Here is a 14,286-nt window from a genome sequence, read left to right as displayed (position 1 = left end):
AGTGACTTTCTCTACTCTTATGAACATACCAGCTCAGTTCAGGAATACAATTTGTAAGACTCTTGTATATGATTTGCCCTTCAAATAATACAATCATCAAAGCTGAGAAAGTCTCTTCTAGCTGACATCGGCACTTCTGAGAATGTTCAAGCCTTGTTTAAGAATTTCTATTTTACACTCCAAATATAAAAGGCTGAACAAATAGATGTTTCAACTTTGTGAAAGTGTCTCATGTTTCACCTGGGCACATTTTGAGAATGTGTCTTCCCATAAAAAGGCGGATGTACCACTGCCAACTTGATTTTTTCTACTCTTGCACAAAGGACTGCTAGATCCATTCTGGAAATCCACTTACAGAATTTGTGTTTCTAAACACAGTAAATGTTTGAAGTTTGTTAAACAAGGTATATGTGCATATATATATATATATGTATATATATCTTGCAGCTAGGTTTTGTGGATTCCGGAGTGCTACCCAATCGCCAACGGTGCTGGTTTGAGGCGATGCCACCTCACGCCTCTAACAATCGAAAAATCCCACTTCTCACATGAAGAATATACTTTGAGAGAAAGAAGAGCTTTGTAAGGAGAGGATCATTTCATTCTTGAATTATAGAGACAAAGGTGCCGATCACGATCCGGTAAAAACCGGGTACGAACCGTCGGTCGGAGCGTTTTCCCCGTCCGACTCGTACCCGGTCGTAAAACTTTACAAACATGGAATTACGATTCGCACGGAAACACCATTTCCGTACGAATCGTAAAAAACACCGACCGACGAAAACATACATACGAATGTGATCCGGGAATGCTGCGACGTGACGTCGGGACGCTTTCAGGCAGCGTTTCACGACCCAGGAATTACGATTCGAACCGACAGCAGTCCGGACGGCAATATTTTCACGGCACCCAAAAAGTGCCGGAAAAGCGAAGTACGGCGCGAATCGACCAGAGTAGGTGGCCCGGTACGCACCGTACCCCCCCCAGCCCCCGTACGTACGCGCCGACCCCCCCCCAGCCCCCGTACGTACACGCCGACCCCCCCCAGCCCCCGTACGTACGCACCGACCCCCCCCCAGCCCCCGTATGTACGCACCGTACCCCCCCCAGCCCCCATATGTACGCGCCGACCCCCCCGTGTATGTACACCCGTGTACGTTCGAGTCGAACCCCCCCGTGTACGTTTGAGTCGAACCCCCCGTGTACGTTCGAGTCGAACCCCCCTGTATGTACACCCGTGTACGTTCGAGTCGAACCCCCCCGTGTACGTTCGAGTCGAACCCCCCGTGTACGTTCGAGTCGAACCCCCCGTGTACGTTCGAGTCGAACCCCCCTGTATGTACACCCGTGTACGTTCGAGTCGAACCCCCCTGTATGTACACCCGTGTACGTTCACGGGTGTACATACAGGGGGGTTCGACTCGAACGTACACGGGGGGGTTCGACTCGAACGTACACGGGTGTACATACAGGGGGGTTCGACTCGAACGTACACGGGGGGGTTCGACTCGAACGTAAACGGGTGTACATACAGGGGGGTTCGACTCGAACGTACACGGGGGGGTTCGACTCGAACGTACACGGGTGTACATACAGGGGGGTTCGACTCGAACGTACACGGGGGGGTTCGACTCGAACGTACACGGGGGGTTCGACTCGAACGTACACGGGGGGGTTCGACTCGAACGTACACGGGTGTACATACACGGGGGGGTCGGCGCGTACATACGGGGGTTGGGGGGGTCGGCGCGTACATACGGGGGCTGGGGGGGGGTCGGCGCGTACGTACGGGGGCTGGGGGGGGTCGGCGCGTACGTACGGGGGCTGGGGGGGGTACGGCACGTACCGGGCACCTGTTTGGATGTCTCCATGGTTGTTATAGGAGTTCGGTGCGGACGGTCTTTTAACCATACGGTTGTACATTCGGACGCCCGGGACGGATCGTGATTCCCCGGTCGGACTTCGCTTTTCACGTTTGTACGGTAAATCGTACGAGGACGTGTCGGACACTTTTTCCGACCCGAGGACATGTGGGGAATTATTCCCAATGCGATTCGTATGGTCTTTTTCCCATGCGAATCGTGATTGCCAGTTCGTACGGCACTTGTACGATTCGTACGGTAAAAAGACCGGATACGAGTCGCACGGGGAAATTTTTTACCGGATCGTAATCGGCACCAAAATGTATAAAGACGTGCCAGTTCTTAAATCGATTTCTCTATTGTAATAATCCTAAAGTGTCAGAACGAATCAGTATGGGGAGTTTATTGCCATCAAAAATACAGTTTTATCTTTTTAATGGAGACTGGAGTTGATGAGATGGGGCTAGAAAACAAAATGAAAACACAGATACTTGGAATTTTAAGGAAGTGTGAGCCCTCCTGGATGAACACAGTTTAAATCAGTTAATGCTGCATTTGAAGTGGGATTCGTAGATATGGATAATTCCAGTCTATCATAGTGGTGGCTTGAGTACCACTATTATCACATCATATCATCTCATGTGCATATATAAAGTGCACAACAACACCTGAGGGTATCTTGTTGCTGAATACCATATGTGTTTTGTTATCCAAGTAAATAGTACTTATTCTACAGACCTTGGAAAGAATAAAGGCTGAGTGGTAGCACCAGGATTCAAACATGTGAGAGAGTTGTCAACACATATCCCTCAAGTGGATTCATTAATTTAATAAGCCACCTGACTAATACGATCTGTAGGGGTTCTTCAACATACCTATCATTATACATATCACTTTGGAGTCTTGAATATAACTGTAATCACACATTATCACTGTGGGGACTTAAACATCACTGTAATTGCACAATAGCTCTGTGAGGACTTGTACATGACTATAATTATGCACTATCTCTGTGTGCTATCCCTGTGCATCCTATTAATCACAGACTAACTCTGTGGGGACCTGGGCATATCTCTAATCATACTCTTTCTCTGTGGGACCTGGGCATGTGTATAATCACACACATTCTCTTTGGCAACCATGGTAATACTATAGTCGCACACCATCTCTGTGGGGACCTCGACATCTCTATAGTCACACACTACCTCTGTGGGGACCTCGACATCTCTACAGTCACACACTACCTCTGTGGGGACCTGGGCATGTCTATAATCACACACTATCTCTGTGGGGACCTGGGCATGTCTATAATCACACACTATCTCTGTGGGGACCCGGACATCTCTACAATCACACTCTATCTCTGGGGACCTGGGTATGTCTATAATCACACACTATTTCTGTTGGGAGCTTGATATCTCTATAATCACACACTATCTCTGTGGGGACCTGGGCACGTCTATAATCACACACATTCTCTTTGGCGACTGTGGTAATACTATAGTAACACACCATCTCTGTGGGGACTTGAGCATTCCTGTAATTACACACAAGCTCTTTTTCGACTTGAACCACCAGGGGTGCCATGAGGCACAGGGTCAAGACTGATTTGCATATAGCTGGGTCTGAACTGGGGTGGCGAAGTGAGCTAAAGAACGATGATGGATTCAACCCAGATCTGTGACGGGGGTGAGTGTCTGAAAAGCTTCAGCGCTCCGTCCATCATCTCCTTGTGTTTGCTTTCACTTGAACATCATCAGCTTTACATTCTCGGTATGTGGCTTTGTGAATATTAATAAGTAGTAAAGTTAGACTTTTTATCTAAGTTTACCTTTGTGAATCAGGTCCTATTTCAATGAGGACTTAAACACAATCACCTTCATGTACTATTTCTGTGGGGACTTAAACATCACTATAATAACACACTATCTTTGTGGGGACTTGAACAACACTGTAATAACACACTATCTTTGTGGGGACTTGAACAACACTGTAATAACACACTATCTTTGTGGGGACTTGAACAACACTGTAATAACACACTATCTTTGTGGGGACTTGAAAAACACTATAATAAAACACTATCATTGTGGGGACTTGAACAACACTGTAATAACACACTATCTTTGTGGGGACTTGAACATCGCTATAATAACACACCATCTCTGTGGGGACATGAACATCATTAGCTTCACAGTCTTTATAATGGGATTTAAGCTTTGAATGTACACACTATTTCTATGGAGACTTAAACACAATGATCTTCACCCAGTATCTTTGTGGGGACTTGAACATCTATGTTGGCAAAAATGTAAGCAGCTAATCAAGCTCCGGGTTCCACTTGACCATATTCCTTGGTTCCATATGTTAATTTCTTTGTGTTAGTTCCCTTATCTCCTAAGATGATTTTATCCACTAATACATAGGTTAAATACAGCTTTAAGTGTCTTTCTTTAAGCATGATATGACATTTTCTGCCACATTAACATAATCTGTTTTAAATGTACGCACCTAGTATATATGCAGTAATTCATATATGAATAGATTATAATGTTGTTTGTGTATATTGATAAAATAAACATTTAGCCATGTGCCTTCGACTGTATTCAATCACAAATAGTGTTACGGACAAGGTCCCCACAAGGATGGTAGCACGTGTTCAAGTCCCCACAAGGATAGTGCTGTGCGCATGATTAAATAACAATATATTTGCACATTTCAAGCAGGATCCTGTATCACGAATTTTTTCTTAACATTTTTCTGTTATTAGTGTGTTTTAAAAACATTGGGAAAGGTTAGTCCCCACAAGGCAGGTATTCACACATAGTCCCCACAAGGATGGTAATGTGTGTGTGTGTGTGTGTGTGTGTGTGTGTGTGTGTGTGTGTGTGTGTGTGTGTGTGTGTGTGTGTGTGTGTGTGTGTGTGTGTGTGTGTGTGTGTGTGTGTGTGTGTGTGTGTGTGTGTGTGTGTGTGTGTGTGTGTGTGTGTGTTTGTGTTACTATCCTTGTGGGGACTTGGGTGTGATAACACACTCACGCTGTGGGGACTTGATTGCACTGTGGGGACTTGAACCCAGGTCCCCACAAGGCAATGCCTTCTAAATGTTAAAAAATGACTTCAGGAACATCTGTGTCAATTTTCACAACTTTTTAAAAAATTGCATTGTGGGGACCTGTGTTTCATCAAGTGTGTTTATATTTTTGCTCAGCTCTGCCCCTGGAGACAGGAGGCGGTACTGCAGTCTTAAACACACTTTGCATTTAAACACACTTTGCTCACTGGAACCACATACCAGCAGCAGAAAGGACAGCCTTTTAAAGTAAAAGCTGCATACCTGTGAGCTTATCTAAATATTTTTCATGTAATTTAACCATTTCTCTATTTATTAAAATACATCTTTATTTTAAATGAAGCTATTGAATTTAGATTTTTTGTGTCTGAAAATTGGTTTTAAAACTTTCTAAAAGCAATTTGCATCAGATTTGAATCCAAGAATACTTAACTATTGTCGTTTGATCCTTATCTGCAATTAAAGAATGATTGTGCGCTACACTGTAATAGAATAGATACTGATTTGATAGATATTTTCTAATAACCTAAAGGAAATCAATTCCTATTGTTACCTTTCAAAGCTTGTACCAAGAATTAGGAGTATTTGTTGTTTGCCTTTGTTTACATATTAATATGCACCATGGAATATGTTCATTTTTTCTATCAGTGCTAGTGCATGTTTGGCTGCCACGCTCCAACACACATACCTTTGCTCTATAGAGCAAAAGGGTATGTGCCTTTTCTAAAGCACAGCTTTAGTACCGGAAGGCAGCCCTTTCAGTACAAAAACTATGCACTAAGACTTTTCCCCCTTTGCATGTGTGCATTCATGCAAAGTTGAGAAAATAGGGAGAAATTAATGCATTTATTATCATTACACTAGCATTTAGTTTTGGCACAAATCAATGTCTACCAATGTAAGTAGATAGAAATTTTCATCAAAACCCAAGGAACACTCATTGACGCAAATTACATTTGAGACAGGGAGGAGAGACCATGTTATGTATGATCCACCTATTACTCCTTTGTCCATCTGGGGAAATAGATAGCAAGGGTAGATGGTTTTGGAAGTCATACATAACATAAAATTAGAGATGGGTAAAAGTGAACCTCAGGGATGACCTGTAAGACCTTCGACCCTGGTCTCAGGCCTATGCTCTCCCCACAGCTCTGCTCCTCCTGCGTCGCCGCTGAGCCCTCCTGCCCCCTCTGGTGAGGTGTTCGAGGCTGCTGTGTGCTCTGCCTGATTCCGCCTCCTTGCTGCGTTGCGCCCATAATTGCTGGTACTGTCTGTGTTGTCATTTAATTTTTGCTGCATCCGTAATTGCTGGTACTGTCTGTCTTCAGTGTTTTTTGCCTCATTGGTAGTGTCATTTTCAGTTCAACGTTGTAGTACCCAGTTCCCAGTCTCTCCCGCTCCCTTCCTGCTACTGCTGCCCTGTGGCCCTGCCCCCTGTCTACGCCCGCTCCCCGCCTCCCAGCAGCCGTCCCTCCCACCTCCGCTACTTAATGGCGGCTGCTGCGGGGGAGCGCTAGTAAGACCTCTGACCCTGGTCAGCATCTGCGCCCGTCTGCAACCCGAACGTGACCAGCGCCAGGGACCCAGCATCTCGTTCCCCGCACCACTACAGCTCAGCCGCCCTCCACGCACTCAATACAGGAAGACGCAGAGACTGCCTCCAAGCCACGCTAAACACGGCCCACAGCCAGTTCTCCTGCTTCCACTGCCTCCAGACCTCCAAATCCACGACAACAATACCAACGACACCCTAAGCTGGATCCTCCTTAACGTGCGCTCCATGCACAAACACGCCGTGGAGATATGGAACCTACTGGACGTCCTCTCGCCCGACATTGCCTTCTTCACGGAGACCTGGACCAACACAACCTCCGACCCTGACATCAACACCGCCATCCCGACAGATATAAAGTCCCGAGTAAGGACACCCCAAACCACCAGGAAGGGGGCCTCGCCATCACCCAAAAGAACACCCTCCTCCTCACCACCCCCAGTGAGACCTTCCCCACCACCGAACACCTACATTTCCACATCAAAACCAGCTCCACACTTCGCGGAACCCTCATCTACAGCCCCCCAGCCCCCGGGCCCCCTGCGATGCCGCCATTAATGAACTCATCGCACACCATGCCATCGCCTCAATGATCTACATACTCAGAGACCTGAACTTCCCCCTCGACAATCTCAGTGACCCCAACTCCAACACCCTCAGGGACAACCTCGCCACCATCGAACTTAAGCAACTCTTCACTACAACAACCCACAGGGCCGGACACACCCTCAACCCCATCTTTGCCACAGAAAACAGCGTACACTTCAGCCACACTATGCAACCTCCCTGGACCGACCACCAATGCGTACACTTCACCGTCGACAAGCCCCAGACACCCAAACATGCCCCACACCCACCACGAAGGAACTGGAGCAAGGTCACAGACAAGCAACTGAACTCCACCCGCACCTGAGACAACCACACCATGGCAGCAGAAGCCAACATCGCAGCCAGGGACCTCCACACCTGGATCTCCATCTGCGCAGAAACTCCACACCTGGATCTCCATCTGCGCAGACAAGCTCGCCCTGCTATGCAACCCCGATAAACAACGCCCCAGGAAAGCTTCCTGGTTCACCTCCGATCTCCAAGAGGCCAGACGCACCTGCAGACACATCAAGAAGAACTGGAGAAACACCCGAAAACCACACCGCCTACAAGAACACCATGACGGACTACCACAACCGGATCAGAACCACCAAAAGGACTTTCATCCACAAGAAGATCTTCGCCAACTGCACCAACTCCAAGGAACTCTTCAGTGTCATCCAAGAATTCACCAACCCTCGCAGTGAATCCACTGACATCGCAAGACCTCTGCAACAAGCTCGGAACCTACTTCCACCTCAAAATGAAAAACCTCTACGACAACTTCATCGACCATCAACGAGATGCCACAGCTGGCCCGCCCCCTAGACACACCAGCAAGCCCACCATCTCCACCTGGGCGCCGATCAAGGCAAAAGACACCGCCTCAACAATGAAAGGCATTCACTCAGGGGCACCCACTGACCCCTGTCCACCACACATCTACCACAGAGCTGCTGCCATCGCCCACGAACTACAAAGCACCATCAACACCACCCTCGAAACAGGCACCTTCCTAGACGAGTTGAAATATGCAGAAGTCAGACCCCTGCTCAAGAAGTCCACAGCTGACCCCATGGACCTCACAAACTACCGGTCCATCTCGCTCCTCCCCTTTGTAGCCAAAGTTGCAGAGAAAATAATCAACAGGGAACTGACATGTTTCATGCATACTCGACCCATCCTAATAAGGATTCAGAAGCAACCACAGCACCGAAACCGCCCTACTCACCGCCACAGACGACATATGCAACATCCTCAACCAAGGCCACTCCGCAGCCCTCATCCTTCTTGACCTCTCAGAAGCCTTCGACACCGTCTCCCACCGCACCCTGCTCGTCAGACTACACGACACTGGCATACAAGGGACAGCCCTAGACTGGATCCGATCCTTCCTCATCGGAAGAAGCCAGAGAATTAGACTGCCACCCTTTCTCTCCGATGCCACAGAAATCACCTGCGGAGTCCCACAGGGATCATAAGTGAGCCCGATCCTCTTTAACATCTACATGGCCCCCCTCGCCACCATTGTCCGAAAACACGGCCTCGACATAGTATCCTACGCTGACGACACCCAGCTCACCCTCTCCCTCACCAAAGACCCCACCACCGCCAGACTAAACTTCCAGAAAAGAATGCTGGACGTAGCAGCCTGGATGCCCAACAGCTTGGTAAAACTCAACGCTGAAAAGACGGAAGTCCTCGTACTCTGTACCACCCCTTCAGCATGGGAAAACACCTGGTGGCCAACCACCCTCAGAAGCCCACCAACCCCCCTCGGACCACGCCAGAAACCTCAGAATTATACTCTACTCATCTATCACCATGAACCGACAGATCAACGCCGTCACCTCCAGCTGCTTCAACACCCTCCGCATCCTTCGCAAGACTTTCAAATGGATCCCCCACCCTGAGTCAAGGAAGACCGCCAACCACGCACTCATCACAAGTAGACTAGACTATGGAAACGACGGCATGAACAAGTCCCTACTCCAAAAACTCCAGACAATACAGAACACCGCCACCAGACTCGTCCTCGGCATCCCCAGCACGAACACATCAGCCATCACCTTCAAAGTCTCCGCTGGCTCCCCGTGGAGAGAAGGGTCACCTTCAAAGTCCTCACTTACACCTACGAATGCCTGTACAACATCAGACCCAAATACCTCAATGGCAGAGTTAACTTCCATGTACCCAAGAGAAACTTCTGATCCTCCAACCTTGCACTAGCCGAATCCCGACGAATCCACAGAGCCAGTGCAGGCAAAGATCCTTCTCCCACATCACGGCCAAAACATGGAACGAGCTCCCGGCAAACATCAGACGCGCCTGTCCCTGAACACCTTCAGGAAGACCCTCAAGACCTGGCTTTTCGGCTAACAGATCTGCCACCCCCCCCCTTCAGTGCCTTGAGACCCTCACGGGTGAGGAGCGCACTTACAATTCACTGATCTACGTTGTAGTTTTGAGCTTCACTCTTGTTGTCTACTTGATATCACTCAGGCACCCATGGTGAATTCATCCCTGGTATTTACTGTTATTCATCTATAAATGTATAATTCCCTTTCTTCCACTTTGTAGCCACATCACCTGGTGTTTTAAAGAGAGCCTTTTACACCTAAACAATTCTTAGTCTAAAACACGCATTGAGTTTCTTGGTGGATTTGTATGTCTTTGTAAGGGGAGCTGAAAATTTAGAAATATCTCAACTTCTATGGTTAAGATTGCTCTTTTTATGTGTCACCTTATCTTAAAGAGGGACTGGTACAAAATAAATGAGATCTGAAGCTGTCACTCTGTTTCTTCCTTCTTGCCTGTGCTGATGATCTTTAGGTGGTGTAGGTATCACAATAATCCTATATCGATGTGTTCAGACTGTTGCAGTAACTATGATGGAGTACATTTCTATTCCTCCCAAGATTCATGTTTTTCACTACCCTTGCCACTTCACAGCACAACCAACACACACGACCATTTTTTAACAAACTAGTGGCTTTGTAATTCAATATTTTTGCCTGTTTAAAGATGATAATGCAAAGCAATTGTTTCTAGACCTGCAACCTTTCTGAGTCCATTAACGTATGCCACACACCCATCTTCACTACTTCAGCAAGAATGAGCAAGTTGGGGTTATGGCCAGAGATGCATGAAGATGGCAGTATGATTGGGATTGCCAAGCTCTGGTGCTTGAGGCCCATGATGCCAACATCCTGTTGCCCCAGAGGCCCACACAACCATGAGTGAAAGGGAAAACTCCAGGGGGGCAAAGAACTTGGCGGGATAGCTGTAGCTTCTGCATACGGGGAGCAAACAGCCCTTTGATCAGCACCAGGAAAGCGACACTGCAGGCAAGATGGCAATGGGCACATAGGGAATACTGCAATTCACCAGTTCGTGTCCCGGAGACGGGCATGCAGTGACGTGAGGTGACTGGCTGACGACTACACCCTGAACCCTATCCCTGATGGAGGGGGACAGCAGAGCACCAGCAGGGCTCCCAGTGGAGACAACAGTGCAGTACTGTGTGAAGGTCACACAGCGGGTCGGCCAGCTAAAGTACGGGACCCACCTATGGCATCTCCGAGGGTGAGCAATAGGAGATCCCCTGCACACACACCACCCCATGAAAGATCACATGGGATCAGTCGCCCACCAGCATCAATGGAGGCTGCAGCACCCGGTGAGGTGCACTGCAAGGGCAGGAAAAGAAAACTGAAGTGAAGTGGAGAGGTGAAACCTGGTAGATTGGAGGGAGTGAGGAGGGAGGAAAGCAGCAGCAGGGTGCTTGTGCTTAGGGTGTAGAGGGTGAGATGGTCCGGGAAGGGTGAAACACCCATCTACGTGGCATGCCGGCAGGGGAGACGAGAATCCAAGAGACTGGCACAAACCGACCCGGAGCCTAGACTGGGACACCTGCCGAAGGCGATTTCACTGCCGGATGCATCCCCGACCACTGCAGGTGCCTACTTGCAATCTTCTGGTAGGCCCTGACCCCAACCTAAGGAGGCCCCCATCGATGTGAAACTTTCAACCTCCTTAGACACCTGCCAAAGAAGAAACTGCGCTCAGTCTCTCCTAAAATGATATCCTTCAAACAATCTTTTTAGATGCGTAGTGTTAAACCTCTCCAATATACCATGTATTTCAGTGGAAACTGTAAAGTGGCTGTGAGTTCAGGGCATCCTGTAGCAGGCACATTGTGGGCTGCAGCAAGATGACCCACGAGTGCTCCCTCATCCCCCTGTTTACCATTGATGCACCAAATAACTGATACATCCCTTTACTCGGTAATTAATTCATGCACTCACGTCAATCCATGTGCCCACTTGCCTATTCATTCATCCATTCACTCATTTATCCAGCAATTCATCTATACCCGTTTATCGTAATATTCACTCACTTATTCATTTATCAGTCTATGCACATAATCACTCAACCATCCATGTGCTCACCAAGGGAAAACAAGTTGACAAACATGTTTCTTTGTTGTCCATTCAGTGTTGAACAAAGAGAGCAGGATAAGGTAAATAGCCCTCAAAGTAATTTATTTTTCTTTGTTGGATGCTCTCATCCACAGCTCTTTTTATTCTTTTAGAAAACATGAAGACAGAATGAGGAGAATAACTCTTTTTTATTCTTTACGCGTTTAAAGAGTCTTGGTCTGGTCCCCGATTTTAGTTATAGACACAATTGCAGTGCACCTGATAATTGTGTTTATTTTGTGTTTACATATATATATTTTGTGAGCTCAAAATGTATGACCGGGAGCAGGCGTGTCACAATTGTGCATCCCATGGCACCACTCCTCCGGCTACATCAACAAAGCAATAGGTACTCAAATCAAATTCCCACTGTCTGTTCTGCACTTAATTATCAAGGGTCGCGCAACGGGGTGCTAACTTGACGCAACGCTTCAGAGGCAATTCGTTAAGCCATAGAAGGCACCCTTCCATGGCTCTAAGTGGCTTGATAAATCAAGAGTAACTCTGCCCCAGGGAGGCATTCCATGGGTGGTGCATAGCTGTTCCCAAGCAAAACCCATGGATTTGGATGCATTCCCAGATTTACTATAAGTGGTAGACCTGGGAATGCGTCAAAACGGCTATCCCTCCCCAGGTGAGACATAACGAAGAGAAATATGTTTATTTCCCCTCATTTTATCCTGCATTCTGCAGCACACATGGAAAGAGGAAAATGCCTCAGGGGATTGTTTTTGCTCAGGAAGGGACCCCTTTCTGCACAAAAACAATCATGCTAGCAATGCAGGAACCCTTGCACCATGGTGCAAGAGTGCCTGCGTTGGCGCTAGGCAACACATTGTGCACCAGCACAGGGAAAAGCAGAAGTGGTTCCGCACAATGTTAAATATAGTGTATTCCTGCCTTTTCCCTATCACACAGCGCAGCAAAGTCACTTGCTGCGCTGCATGATATGATGATAAATATGTCCCAGGCTTAGGTTCTGGGCCTTTTAATGATATTTTTCTGGATAGGTGCTTTAGTTTCAGACAGCACAGCTCAGAACCAGATATAGGCAACCTTTGACTACTGTTAAGGAGCTATAATATCTAAAAATAATGCAGTAACTGAGAGAAATCTGGCGTCAAGGAGGTTTCTTTACTCAGCACAGGCCCGCAGAAACAGGTGCTTGGCTCAGTGCACCAGAAATGCTTGTGTAAGCCCTATGTTAAACTCAACAGAAAATACAAAAAATATATCCACACTTTATACAACAAAACATACGCCTGTTTATTTTGCGCATCCCAATTGTGTCTACATTATTGTGTATATTGGAGTAGGTTTTTTCATTAGGAAAGAGGCCTGACAAACCATATAGTGCAATATTTATTATTGATGTTTCTGATGAGGCAGCACTATGGCTTTTTTTTTTGTTGCAGTTTATATAGGTGAACCCGACCCATATGTTTTTGGTGCGCTTTACATAAGCACCAGTTACATTAAACACGTTTTAGGCTCGTGGACTGCTTAAACTCGTCAGACCTTAAAAGAGCGATGTGCGTGGCAAGTTTAATTCCAAACTCTGAGAGGCCTTTTGGAAAAAGTATTGAATGTTCTGCTGTTTCTGTGAATCCTTCCTGCTTTGAGAGCAAACTCCAGGCAGGATTTCAGGATGCCCCGCCAGAGATGCAAATGCACCTCTACACATAACAAAGGGGAAATTAGCATCGCAAAAGACCCGTCCGCTCTTAACCCAGAATGGGGGATGGGTCCTGCTTCTAAGAGCGCACCTTTCTACAGAGAAGCACAATGAAAGGGCTGAGGTGTGCAAACCTAGTCTCTGCAGTGCACAGCCACAATATACACAATTGCAACCGTGAAGCCATGTAGGATTTTAAAGGCGCAGAAATGTTTTATGTGTACATTGCATGTTAGATTTAAGTATAAAAAACGAAGGATACTGTTTTAGTTAAAGTGATTAAATAAAAGCACAATGCACAAAAACAATTTTATAATCAAATGCTGCTTTTTCCCAACATGAAAGAGTGATATTTTATTTCCTGCTCTCATATGTTTAACCCCAGTAAAGAACGAACGCAGATTCTCCCACCTTTTAACAAAAAACGTGCACCTGTTTGAAAGCGGACTGCAATCGAGAGGAAGAGTAATCGCCCCTGTGTAAGAACAGATAGTTAATGGCTCTGAGCTGAGCCCATCCCCGACCCTTCCCATACACTCAGTGTGGAAGCCTTGGGGGGCTAAAAAGCACCCCCTGAAGCTGCGTTCAAGGCGTGGCAGCCAAAGCCGTAGCACTGAATGGAACACATCAACAGCTCCGTGGGGGAGGTGCTGAAGGTGCAGCTCTAGGTCCTGGGCACTTATCTCACGTTCATGTGATATTTTTTAATAAAAAAAAAAAACCAACCAGTATCCTGATAAAGGGCAGGTTACGCATAAATCAATTCTGTATTTCTTTTTTTGTCTCGCAACATCAAAATTTAAGTCTCTCAATACATGTAGGACAGGCGCACCTTGCAGATTTACCCCGTGTGAGCCTACTGTCTTCTGGTCAAATTGAATAGTAAATCTGTCGTATTGTCTCTGTAGGGGTGTGTGCCTTCCTTTTCTTTTGTCATTGTTAAGGCATGATGTGGCCTCTGACATTAACGTGTGTTTTCATTTAAATAAGAACAAGGCCTTTCAACAAATGTAGTTTGCTGCTATGTTTTTTGTTAATTTTGCTAACTTTTTTATT

This window comes from Triturus cristatus, chromosome 1_1 (genome assembly GCF_964204655.1).
Source record: "Triturus cristatus chromosome 1_1, aTriCri1.1, whole genome shotgun sequence".
NCBI classification, from domain to species: domain Eukaryota; kingdom Metazoa; phylum Chordata; class Amphibia; order Caudata; family Salamandridae; genus Triturus; species Triturus cristatus.
This window is presented reverse-complemented; position numbering follows the sequence as displayed.